This window comes from Mauremys mutica, chromosome 10, assembly GCF_020497125.1.
Source record: "Mauremys mutica isolate MM-2020 ecotype Southern chromosome 10, ASM2049712v1, whole genome shotgun sequence".
Taxonomy (NCBI): domain Eukaryota; kingdom Metazoa; phylum Chordata; order Testudines; family Geoemydidae; genus Mauremys; species Mauremys mutica.
In genome coordinates, this window is record NC_059081.1 from 9,782,711 (window position 1) to 9,795,007 (window position 12,297).

The 12,297-nt window shown below is 44.6% G+C and overlaps 1 protein-coding gene across 2 annotated transcripts in view; it reads left to right on the forward strand.

Annotated features, from left to right (window-relative positions):
- SLC15A2 (solute carrier family 15 member 2) overlaps window positions 1-12,297 on the forward strand; it is a 126,949-nt gene that overhangs the window by 12,233 nt on the left and 102,419 nt on the right. Inside the window, exon 1 of one of the 2 annotated variants that reach the window (XM_044978347.1) lies at window positions 4,436-4,469. The exons of the other annotated variant lie outside the window; for it this stretch is intronic. The gene's annotated coding sequence lies outside the window, so the exon portion shown is untranslated. Of the gene's footprint in view, window positions 1-4,435; window positions 4,470-12,297 lie in introns of those variants that run through there. 2 annotated transcript variants of the gene reach the window in all.

The following is a 12,297-nucleotide window of genomic DNA, read 5'->3' on the forward strand; positions in this document are numbered from 1 at the left end:
ATCTGTTCTAAGGGCCAGACTGTTCTGTCTGCTAAGGAATGCTGCCTGCTCTCTTTGAGAGTTGACAAAGAGTCCTGTGGCACCTTATCAACTAACAGAAGTATTGGAGCATGAGCTTTCATGGGTGAATACCCACTTCATCAGACGCATGACTCTTTGAGAGTTGTGCACATGAACTCAGGTACACAGCTCTGGGTCATATACACTACATTATCATGTAGTTACCCCGTTGAGTTTCAAAAGGGTTAATATGTATCTTTGAGTATCCGTTCTAGATTAGTTCAGTCAACTCAGTCTCACTCAGAGTGCTGCAGACATTAAACTGTCCAGCACTGAGCTCCAGGGCTACTTCATACCATCAGTTCTTGTGACGCAGTAGGGTGTGGGGTGGATTGACCTGGGAATGTTGTTTAGTTTTACTGGGACTGTCTGCATGGGGGATGGGAGAGCAGGGGATGACTTTAGGTGAAGGATGGTACCTGAGCCTGTAACCTGAGCCAGGAAGGGAGGTGGGGCGAGTCAACGCCTTTGCCCGGGAAACTGAACAAAGGGAGAGGGGGAGAGAAGGAGGGAGAGAGACCCTGCTGGAGGGGTTTTTGGTTTCAGTTTTGGGAAGAGGCAGGGAACCCCAAGTCTGGGGTCTAAGATCCTTGCCCCCCAGAGGGACCTGGCTGAGGGGTCCTGGTTGTACCTACAAGTCCTGCTTGAGACTGTATTCCTGTCGTCTAATAAACCTCCTGTTTTACTGGCTGGCTGAGAGTCACGGTGAATCGCAGGAAGTGGGGGGTGCAGGGCCCTGACTCCCCCACACTCCATGACAGTTCTTCACCCCATTTCTTCTGCACTGTCATAGACTTTGTGATGAGAAAAGTGATGGCTGATGTTGAAGACAATGGTATTATTTGGGCAAGACAGAAGCTGCAAGACTTTGATTTTTGCCAATGATATGATCATTCTATATACCAATGTGGGTGGAATGGAAAGATTCTTTATGAGCATAAAAGCAGAAGCTGTCCAAGTGGGACTCCCTATCAGTACTCAGTAGACCAAGACTCGGGAGATAGGAGAGAATGCTGTCAAAACTAGTGATTGAGTGACTGATGGAGAAGAGTACAAAAGAGTTGATGACTTTGTCTATCTTGGGAAATAAAATATCTGCCCATGGCCAGCTCACTAAAAAAGTGAAGGCAAGAATCGGTAAAGCCAGTAGATCATTTTCCCATTTGTCAAACATATGGCAAGAGTAAGAAGATTGTATAAAACTATTGTTGTCCAAATGCTACTGTATGCCTGAAACTTGGCACATGGTGGAAGCACACAACAAGAAGCTGAATGCACTCCACCAGTGTTGTTTATGAAGAATCTTGGGAATTCATTGGAGAGATTGTGTGACCACTGGTGAAGTGATGTGTTGCATAGGTCATCAGACTGCAGAATCATAGACTATCAGGGTTGGAAGGGACCTCAGGAGGTCATCTAGTCCACCCCCCTGCTCAAAGCAGGATCAACCCCCAGACAGATTTTTGCCCCAAATGGCCACCTCAAGGATTCAGCTCATAACCCTGGGTTTAGTAGGCCAATGCTCAAACCACTGAGCTATCCCTCCCCCAATTAGATGAGACAGCTACAGTGCTTTGGGCAGGCCATCAGGCTATCCCTCCCAAGTTTGCAGAAGCACAAACTTCGATTGGATCCCACCCGGAAGGAAGAGTGACTGCAGGATCGTGGAAAAGGATGCTGCCATCATGAAGACAACTTACAATGAAGTCCAACATCTTGTTCTGGACAGACAGCAGAGGTGAAAAATTGATTGCCTTATGGGGCCATTAAGCAGATGAGATTCTAAGTCAAAAGCAAAGGCAGCAGGATGACTAAGCTACAGCCAGTCTCAGTATCTGAAGGCCAGGATGCAGTTTATGCTGAATTTCTCCTTTCAGCTGTAGAATTCTTGAGGAAAATCCCAGAACTGAACTAGGGGAGGCTGTAGTCATAGGCTGATGGTATGAAGTACTATCAGAGGGCTGTGGGCTGGACAACTTAATGTCTGCAGTATTCCAAGGCCGGGGCTGGGGCAAAGCTGACTGATCAATGATAGCTTAGTTCAAAGACTATATTAGCACATGTGAAACTTAGCTGTGTAATAACTAAGTGATCATGAACTATACACTTCTAGCTTCAGACTGTCATGGATGGAAGTGGAGAGATGATTTATATATGTGAACCTGTTATTTATGAGCAGCTATGTACCTCATCTTCCTGTAGCCAACTTGAAAAAGTAGCAAATTTATCAGGTAGAGCCCCTTGAGTTAATACTTACAGTTGTTGTTTAAAACATGCAATCATTTTGGGGAACAAATCCTAAACAGCAGACACCGTATGGAAACTGAGAACAGGTGTGTGTGTGGTGGGGAGTCCAGGGGCCTCACAGTCATTTGCCCTGTATCTTTATCTGTCTAACTGTGATCCCAATAGGCTAGATCAGGGGTAGGGAACCTACGGCACGTGTGCCGACGGCGGCACGCGAGCTGATTTTCAGCGGCACTCCCACTGCCCGGGTCCTGGCCACCAGTCCGGGGGGCTCTGCATTTTAATTTAATTTTAAATTAAACTTCTAAACATTTTGAAACCTTATTTACTTTACATACAACAATAGTTTAGTTATATAATATAGACTTCTAGAAAGAGACCTTCTAAAAAGGTTAAAATGTATTACTGGCACGCAAAACCTTAAATTAGAGTGAATAAATGAAGACTCGGCACAGCACTGCTGAAAGGTTGCTGACCCCTGGGCTAGATACAAGCAACCTTTAGGAAGTGGTGTGCCGAGTCTTCATTTATTCACTCTAATTTAAGGTTTCGCGTGCCGGTAATACATTTTAACATTTTTAGAAGGTCTCTTTTTAGAAGTCTATAATATATAACTAAACTATTGTTGTATGTAAAGTAAAGAAGGTTTTTAAAAATCTGAAGAAGTTTCATTTAAAATTAAATTTAAAATGCAGAGCTCCCCAGACCAGTGGCCAGGACCCGGGCAGTGTGAGTGCCGCTGAAAATCAGCTCGCATACTGCCTTTGGCACGCATGCCAGAGGTTGCCTACCCCTGTACTATACCATCAGAACATCTCCTTTTGTCAGCAGATGCTGTGTCTACACTAGGGGGCTCTGCTGGTACAGCTAAAGCAGTATAGCTATATCAGCAGAACCTGTGTAGTGTAGACAAAGCCTAAGCTCTTTGAGGCAGGGACTGCTTGTCTCTTACTATGTGTATATACAGCACTTAGGACAATTAAGCCTTGATTGGAGCCTCTAGGCATTCCACTATTACACATAGTCATTGTCAAGATGAGTGTTCCAAGGTTCCTTCATTTACCCTCCTAAATGCATCTAAATACATTCCCTAGACCAGATGCACTCCAATTTCTATCTTCATTTCCCTTACAGCTGCTGTGGATATTTTCATTCGAACATTTAATGCATCTTGAGGAGTGTCCCATTTTTTCCATAACCATGTCTGTTGTCTGTCCATTATCTAACCCTCTCCTGACAAGATATACAATCCCTGTCACAGCTTTCAGACCTCTCTTCCTTCTCTGCAAAGACACAGGGAAAATTAAAAAAACACCAAAACACTTCCTCCACTTCATAAATACCACAATTTCTTCTCTTGCTGTCTCCACTTCATCCCTCTTTTTTTAGCAGAATAATTTTTCCTATTGACTCGGTTGCAGATCTGTTTGCAGAGCACTGTTTTAAAATATTTGCTGTTGAGCTGATACTCAATATCTCTTTTAATAACCCTTCTAGCTCACGTCTCCTTGCTTCATATAGATAGTTCATATTTTTTAAACACAATTCTCTTTATTGCTTGTACTTCTCCTTACATTCTGATTTAACCATGTTGGCCCTAGATGCCTTAGGTTTAGCTTCCAGTCTAGACATGTGTAATGCAATGCTGCAGGTAACAGACACAATTACTATATAAACCACCCACCCACACATGCGAGGGGCTCCAGGGTTAGAACCATGATCTGTCTTTTCCAGAAACACAGGCCTCTCCTAATTGAGCTAGGGAAGAACATCCCTCAGAAGACAGTACTAGGCCCATTATCTCTTTTGTGAACCAGTCAGTAGATGGCACTATCGTTGTGATGGGGTGGACTAGGACCTGAGGCCCCCTGCTGGAGGCCTTGTGGACACCTCACCCCAGAAAAGAGCAGTAGAGAGGTCCTCCAACCTGCCTAGAGCAGCTGTGTGGGAAGCAGCCAATCAGTGCCCAGCAGGTCAAGATAAGAAGAGCTGCAGGGCCAGAGTGACTTCAGCTCCTTGCTGGAGCTGTAGGAGTGTGGATGGGGGTGTGTCTAGCTGATGGAGCTACAGAACCCCCAACAGGGCCATGCTGCCAGAAGCTGGGGAGAGTGAGAGAGAGCCCAGAGCTGGTTGCTGGGACTGCATTAGGACAAAGCCCTGAGGTAAGGGTGAAGATGGTGTGGGGAAGTGGCTCAGGGAATTAGAGAAGCTGTGCAATATAGTTAAAGGGCCACAGCAGATGGCTGCTCTCTACAGGGTCCCTAGGCTGGGACCTGGGGTAGTGGGTGGGCCTGGGTCCTCCCATTAGTTATTGGGGGGGAGGAGTGGCCTGGACATTGAGGCACCCCAGAAGGGGCACTGAATGGTAGTGATGTTTCTCCCAGGGAAGAAGCCCTGGGGCACCACTCAGTCAGAGCAGGGACAAACAGAGACATTAGAGGGCACTGAGACAGGCCCCTGTTGGACTTGTACCCTGGAAGGGGTTTTGCTTTGCTTTTATCTCACAGACAGACTGTGTGAGACTTGGTCAGAGGGCTGAGTCACCAAAGACCCACCACAAACAGAGTACAGGTGCACACAATTGGCCAGGGGATGCTTATGAGAGGTGAATGTGACCCTGTTACAACTGCATACTAATAAACCTGCAAAGAGTCTGCTCCAAGTCAATGTGAACCTATGGTAGGGTTGCCAACCCTCCAGGATTGTCCAGCCAAAATTGGCAACCCTGACCCACAGTGATGGGTGGCGTATAAGACTCTGAATAGACCAGTCTTTCTATGGACTTTGGGTGGGAGGGAAAGGAGTTCTCACCATGTGACAATGGCAGCTGAACTCTAAATGCAGGGTTCTTAGAGATTTAAAGGTACAGCACGCAAAGTATCACAATTTCCTTGTGCTACAGTGCTAGAGCAAGGAGAGAGTCTGAAACCAATAAAGCACTTCATCCAGGGCTTTTCCTGCCCCAAGCAGCAGCAGCAAAAAAAAAAGCTGTGATCACAATCTGCAGCTCTACTGCCGCCACTTCAGTCTTTGGGGGCAATTTGGCGGCTGGTCCTTCGCAGAGGGAGTGAGGGACCCGCTGCTGATGAGCTGGATGTGCCGCCCCACACTGTTGGCTGACCTAAGCAGCTGCTTGCTGGGCTGGTGCCTGGAGCTGGCCTTGACTTCATCACAAGGGCAAACATATTATCAAACGCCTGTGACCTAATGCACTGTGGAATGTGGATCAGGCTTCCTGCATGCCAGGAATACCCAAAAGCCATGTTGTGCACTCTATTGTTGCTTACATTGTGCAAGGCAAGTGTAAATGGGGTGTAAAATATTCCCATTGGGGTGAGTACAGTATTTCATCCTGAGCAGTCTACCTGCCTTCTCACTAAGTCATGAGACAAGGTGCAGGCAGTGGAGAATCGGGCTCAAAGAATCTACTGTGCAGAACTGAGTCTTCAATGTGGATTTGTATCGGAACTTAATAGAATCTATGTAATCAACTCCCTAATACCTGGGATGACTGCCAAGGACCCTCTTTAGTGCTGCTCAGGTCAGTGACTTTAAACAATAGATAAATGGTACTGTCCATTTAAATGCCATAACCAGTGCTGTCTGCAAGCATCTCCACAGCAATTTGTGCTTAAAAAAAAAAAAGTGATAAACTCTCTTGCATTCCCAGCTGCAGCAGTTTTACCTTGATCCAGCCACTTGCTTATCACCCACAAACTTTCTTGAATGCAATGAAATCTTTTAGTTGGATCCAGGACTATTTGGGGTGGGAGGGAATCTCTCAACAAAGGGCTTGTTAATGGTGCACAGATGAAAATGCTGGGTGCTTCCTTGTTCATATTCACAGGTAAAAGCAAATGTGTATCACATTTGATCTGTAACCCAGTTTCACCTCTTGTAGCATCATTAGTGTTGCAGACGAAGGCGAGAGCCAATCTGATGAATTTCCACTTTAGTCCTAAGAAGGGCCAGATGGCTGAATATTGTGATACTATTCCACCCAAGAGTTCTGCTTTTCAATAATAATGGCTCTTTTAAGGGCAGAAAAAGCTGTGCCAATATTACACCACCTTCCTAGTGCTTAAATGTATTGGAAGTGACAGCTGTGCTTCTAAGGCCATGTGAGATTCAGGATGTGTCTTCTGACTGGTCCTGCTTTGCTTTGTTGCTCTTACTTTAAAGATAGGCACTTTGAGCCCAGTGGTTCTCAAACTTTTGGACTGGTGACTCCTTTCACACAGAAAACCTCTGAGTGCAACCCCCCCCCTTATAAATTAAAAACACCACTACAAATGCTGGAGGCAAAGAGGGATTTAAGGTGGAGGCTGATGGCTTGTGACCTCCCATGTAATAACCTGACGACCCCCTGAGGGGTCCTGACCCCCAGTTTGAGAACCCCTGATCTAGTCTGATGTCCTGTATAATAGAGGCCCTACAACTTCCCAACATTAATTCCTAGAGCAGCTCTTTGAGGACAAACATCCAGTCTTGATTTAAAAATTGTCAGTGATGCAGAATCCACTACAATCCTTGGTAAACTGTTCCAGTGGCTAATCAGGCAAAAAATTTGGACAGTGAGGGTGATTTCCAATCTGAATTTGTCTAGCTTCAACTTTCAGCTGTTGGATCATGTTATACTTTTCTCTGCTAGACTGAAGCACCCATAATTAAATATTTGTTCCCCATGGAGATCCTTAGTCAACTAATCTGGTCACCCCTTAATCACCTTCTCTTTAAATTAAATAGATTGAGCTCTTTGAGTCCGTAAGGCATGTTTTCTAATCCTTTAGTCAGTCTCATGGTTCTTCTCTGAATCCTATCCAATTTATTAACATCCTTGAGCTGGGGGCACAAGCGTGGCTATGGTATTCCAGCAGTGGTTGCACCAGTACCAAAATATAGAGGTTAAATCTACTACTACTCAAGATTTCCCTGGTTATGCATCCCAGGTTCAGCTAGCTCATTGTTGGCCACAGCATCACATTGGGGAGCTCATGTTCAGCTGATTATTCACCATGACCCCCATATTTTTTTCAGTTACTGCTTCCCAGGGCTGAGTTCCCCATACTGTAAGTATGGCCTACATTCTTTGTTCATTGATGTATACATCTAGGATTGTTTGCTTACCCCCAGTTTCCGGAATGATCCAGATCCCTCTGAATCAGTGACCAGTCCTCTTCATTATTTACTACTCCCACAATTTTTGTCATCTGCAAATTTCAGTGATTTTGTTTTCTTTCAGGTCATTGATTAAAAATGTTAAATAGCATAGGGCCAAACACTGATCCCTGCAGGAGCTCACTAGAAACACCCACTTGATGATGAATCCCCAATTACAATTATATTTTGAGGCCTCTCAGTTAACCAGTTAACAATCCATCAATTTTGTGCCTTGCTAATTTTATATTGTAGTTTTTAAACAAAATATCTGTTTCTCATGACAAATTTCAGGTCTCAGGGTCATTCTGCATCAGAACAAAAAACATTTTGAAATCTCAACTTTCAGTGGAATGGAATTGCTGTTTTCTGGCCTGTTCTACCCCCTGGGTCCATCTCTGTTCCAGGGCCGCCCAGAGAATTCCGGGGGCCCGGGGTCTTCGGCGGCGGGGGGCCCCCGCTCAGGGGCGGCTCTAGACCCCAGCGCGCCAAGCAGGCGCGTGGGGCGGCCCTTTCCCTGGGGGGCGGCATTTGGCTCCGGTTGAGCTCCCGCAGGCATGCCTGCGGCAGGTCGACCGGAGCCCGGGACGAGCGGACCTGCCGCAGGCATGACTGCGGCGGGTGCCGTGGTCCCGCGGCTCCGGTTGACCTGCCGCAGTCATGCCTGCGGGAGGTCCAGCCGAGCCGCGGGACGAGCACCCCCTCCGCAGTCATGCCTGCGGCAGGTCCGCTCGTCCCGGGCTCCGGTGGACCTGCCGCAGGCATGCCTGCGGGAGCTCAACCGGAGCCGCGGGAAGAGGGGATACACTCCAGGGGCCCCGGAAAACACTCGTGGGGGCCCCTGCGGGACGCGGGGCCTGGGGCAAATTGCCCCTCTTGCCCCCCCCCTCTGGGCGGCCCTGCTCTGTTCAGGCCAAATCATGCCAGACAAACTTGATCTTTTCTTTTTTTTTTAAGGATACATTACAAAACTAATAGGTGAAGGGAAGAACACAGTTTATAGAATAGAATAAAATAATTGAGATGGTATCTCTCAATCTTTCTAACAAAATTAATTTAAATTGGCTTGGACACAAGTGCTGCAATATGGATTTGGTGCAGACCTGGGATTTTTAGAAAGCTGAAAGCATCCTGCTATGTCTGGCAAATGGTTTGCTTTTTTTTTTTTGCTTGATTGGAAGAGACAAAAACAAAGGTAGGCACTCAAATTTTCCCCTAAGTCCCATTTTCAAAAGGGACATAAGCCTGGATCCTCAAATGTATTTTGGTGCCTAACTCCATTGATTTAATTTCGACACTCCCTCAAAAAGTTTACTCCCAATGTAACATACAGTTGTTGACAACTGGAGATAAAAGCTAATGCTAAATGTCCTGGGAAAGCTGAGATTGTGTAGTAATACTTTCTAGCCCTAGGGGCTTATGAGTCATCTGACCTTAAAATCAGCATTCTGATCACCAAGTATCAGAGGGGTAGCTGTATTGGTCTATATCCACAAAAACAGCAAGGAATCCCGTGGCACCTTAAAGACAGATTTATTTGGACAAGCTTTCATGGGTAAAAACCCACTTCTTCAGATGCATGGAGTGACAATTACAGATACAAGCATAAATATACTGGCACATGAAGAGAAGGGAGTTACCTTACAAGAGGAGAACCAGTGTGGACAAGGCCAATTCAGTCAGGGTGGATGTGGGCCACTCCCAATAATTGAGGAGGTGTCAATACCAAGAGAGGGAAAATTGCTTTTGTAGTGAGCCAGCCACTCCCAGTCCCTATTCAAGCCCAAATTAATGGTGTTAAGTTTGCAAATGAATTGTAGCTGTGCAGTTTCTCTTTGAAGTCTGTTTTTGAAGTTTTTTTTTTGTTGAAGGATGGCTACTTTTAAATCTACTTTCCCCACCTGGGGAAGTGAGGAAACAGATTGACAGAGCAAGATGGGTACCCACAAATTACCTACTACAGGACAGGCCCAACAAGGAAAATAACAGAACGCCACTGGCCATCATGTACAGCCCCCAGTTAAAACTTCTCCAGCACATCATCAGTGATCTACAACCTATCCTGGAAAACGATCTCACTGGCCTTGGGAAGCAGGCCAGTCCTTGCTTACAGACAGCCTCCCAACCTGAAGCCAATACTCACCAGCAACTACATACCACATCACAGAAACACTAACCCAGGAACCAAACCCTGTAACAAACCCCATTGCCTACTCTATCCCCCTGTCTCCTCTAGTGATACCATCAGAGGACCCAACCACATCAGCCACACCATCGGGCTGATTCACCTGCATATCTACTAGTGTGATATGTGTCAACAATGCCTCTCTGCCATGTGCATTGGCCAAACTGGACAGTCTCTGCTAAAAGATGAAATGGACACAAATCAGACATCAGGAATGGTAACATACAAGAGCAAGTAGGAGAACATTTCAATCTCCCTGGACATTCTATAACAGATTTAAAAAGTAACCATCCTGAAACAACAAAAAACTTCAAAGAGAAACTGCAGAGCTACAATTCATTTGCAAACTTAACACCATTAATTTGGACTTGAATAGGGACTGGGAGTGGCTGGCTTACTACAAAAGCGATTTTTCCCTCTCTTGGTATTGACGCCTCCTCAATTATTGGGAGTGGCCTACATCCACCCTGACTGAATTGGCCTGGTCCACACTGGTTCTCCTCTGGTAAGGTAACTCCCTTCTCTTCATGTGCTAGTATATTTATGCCTGTATCTGTAATCTTCACTCCATGCATCTGAAGAAGTGGGTTTTTTACCTATGAAAGCTTATGCCAAAATAAATGTTAATCTTTAAGGTGTCCCCAGACTCCATTTTTATTCTGAACACCACAATGCTTTCCAACCCCCACTCACTTTAGTTCTACTATGATTTTAGTGGCTGTGGTCTTGAAAACTGGTAGACTTGAAGCAGTGCTGTATACCACTTGAAAGTTTGCAACCCCATCTTTCATAGGCAATAAAGAATTAATTTTTACTCTAAGAGTTTGCGGGACTAGTGGCTGCTAAAATCATGCTGAATTGAAGTGGGGAGGACAACAGGAAACCAACTGGCAATCAGAATGAGCCTATTTTTAAAGCAGTGGGTATTATCCACTTTATTAAATTCTTTATTCAGTATTTTTGTTATTGAATTTTAATTACATCAGACTTCTGAGAAGTTTAATATTAATTTTTTTTTAAGTTGTGTCAATCTATGCTCCCTTCCATAAGAAATAGGAACTGCTCTGTTTAAGATGGCTAAAAATTGCCCAATGAAGATAAGTGAAGAAAATATTAGATTTGACTGAGTCAGCTTTTTACAGGGGTAGGAATGTCTAGATAAAGTAAAATACATATCTTGGGAGTCAAATGGCTTCTCAGACTGCAGGGAGAGTGGAATTGTCATCAAACAATCAGTTATCTCACAGTCTAACACTTTATTTTAACTTCTGTGTACTTCAGTTTAACTCTGTGAAATGGAGAAAACAAATATATCATGATATTCACATCAACAGAAGTCAAAACTGAGAATTATTAGCCTGGGAGGTAAAGAGAAATAACTTTTTGCCTTGAGACAATACATCAAGCTGTTCAGTGAAACAGTAATGCCTGGAGTTCATGTAGTGGTACTGTTAATGAAGACATTCAGAATCTATGTATCTGGAAATGCCTTCAGTTCAAAAAAGTAACCAGCATCACACCGGGGAGGTACATTTTGCCGTGTGTGAATACTGTAGCATTCCCAAATTCATGCCATTAAAACCTCTATATTGTAACTTCTCAGACTGGAGAGGGGTAACTAGTGGTGTTCCCCAAGGGTCAGTCCTAGGATCAATCCTATTCAATTTATTCATAAATGATCTGGAGAAAGGGGTAAACAGTGAGGTGGCAAAGTTTGCAGATGATACTAAACTACTCAAGATAGTTTTGTGAGATCTTTTTGAAGTTCTTCACAATCTGCTTTGGTCTTAACTAAGTGATTGGGCAACAAAATGGCAAATGAAATTTAATGTGGATAAATGTAAAGTAATGCACGTTGGAAAAAATAACCCCAACTATACATACAACATGATGGGGGCTAATTTAGCTACAACGAGTCAGGAAAAAGATCTTGGCGTCATCGTGGATAGTTCTCTGAAGATGTCCACGCAGTGTGCAGAGGCGGTCAAAAAAGCAAACAGGATGTTAGGAATCATTAAAAAGGGGATAGAGAATAAGACTGAGAATATGATTATTGCCCTTATATAAATCCATGGTACGCCCACATCTTGAATACTGTGTACAGATGTGGTCTCCTCACCTCAAAAAAGATAATCTAGCACTAGAAAAGGTTCAGAAAAGGGCAACTAAAATGATTAGGGGTTTAGAGAGGGTCCCATACGAGGAAAGATTAGAGGCTAGGACTCTTCAGCTTGGAAAAGAGAAGACTAAGGGGGAATATGATAGAGGTATATAAAATCATGAGTGATGTTGAGAAAGTGGATAAGGAAAAGTTATTTACTTATTCCCATAATATAAGAATTAGGGGTCACCAAATGAAATTAATAGGCAGCAGGTTTAAAACAAATAAAAGGAAGTTCTTCACGCAGCGCACAGTCAACTTGTGGAACTCCTTACCTGAGGAGGTTGTGAAGGCTAGGACTATAACAAAGTTTAAAAGGGGACTGGATAAATTCATGGTGGCTAAGTCCATAAATGGCTATTAGCCAGGATGGGTAAGAATGGTGTCCTTAGCCTCTGTTCGTCAGAGGATGGAGATGGATGGCAGGAGAGAGATCACTTGATCATTGCCTGTTAGGTTCACTCCCTCTGGGGCACCTGGCATTGGC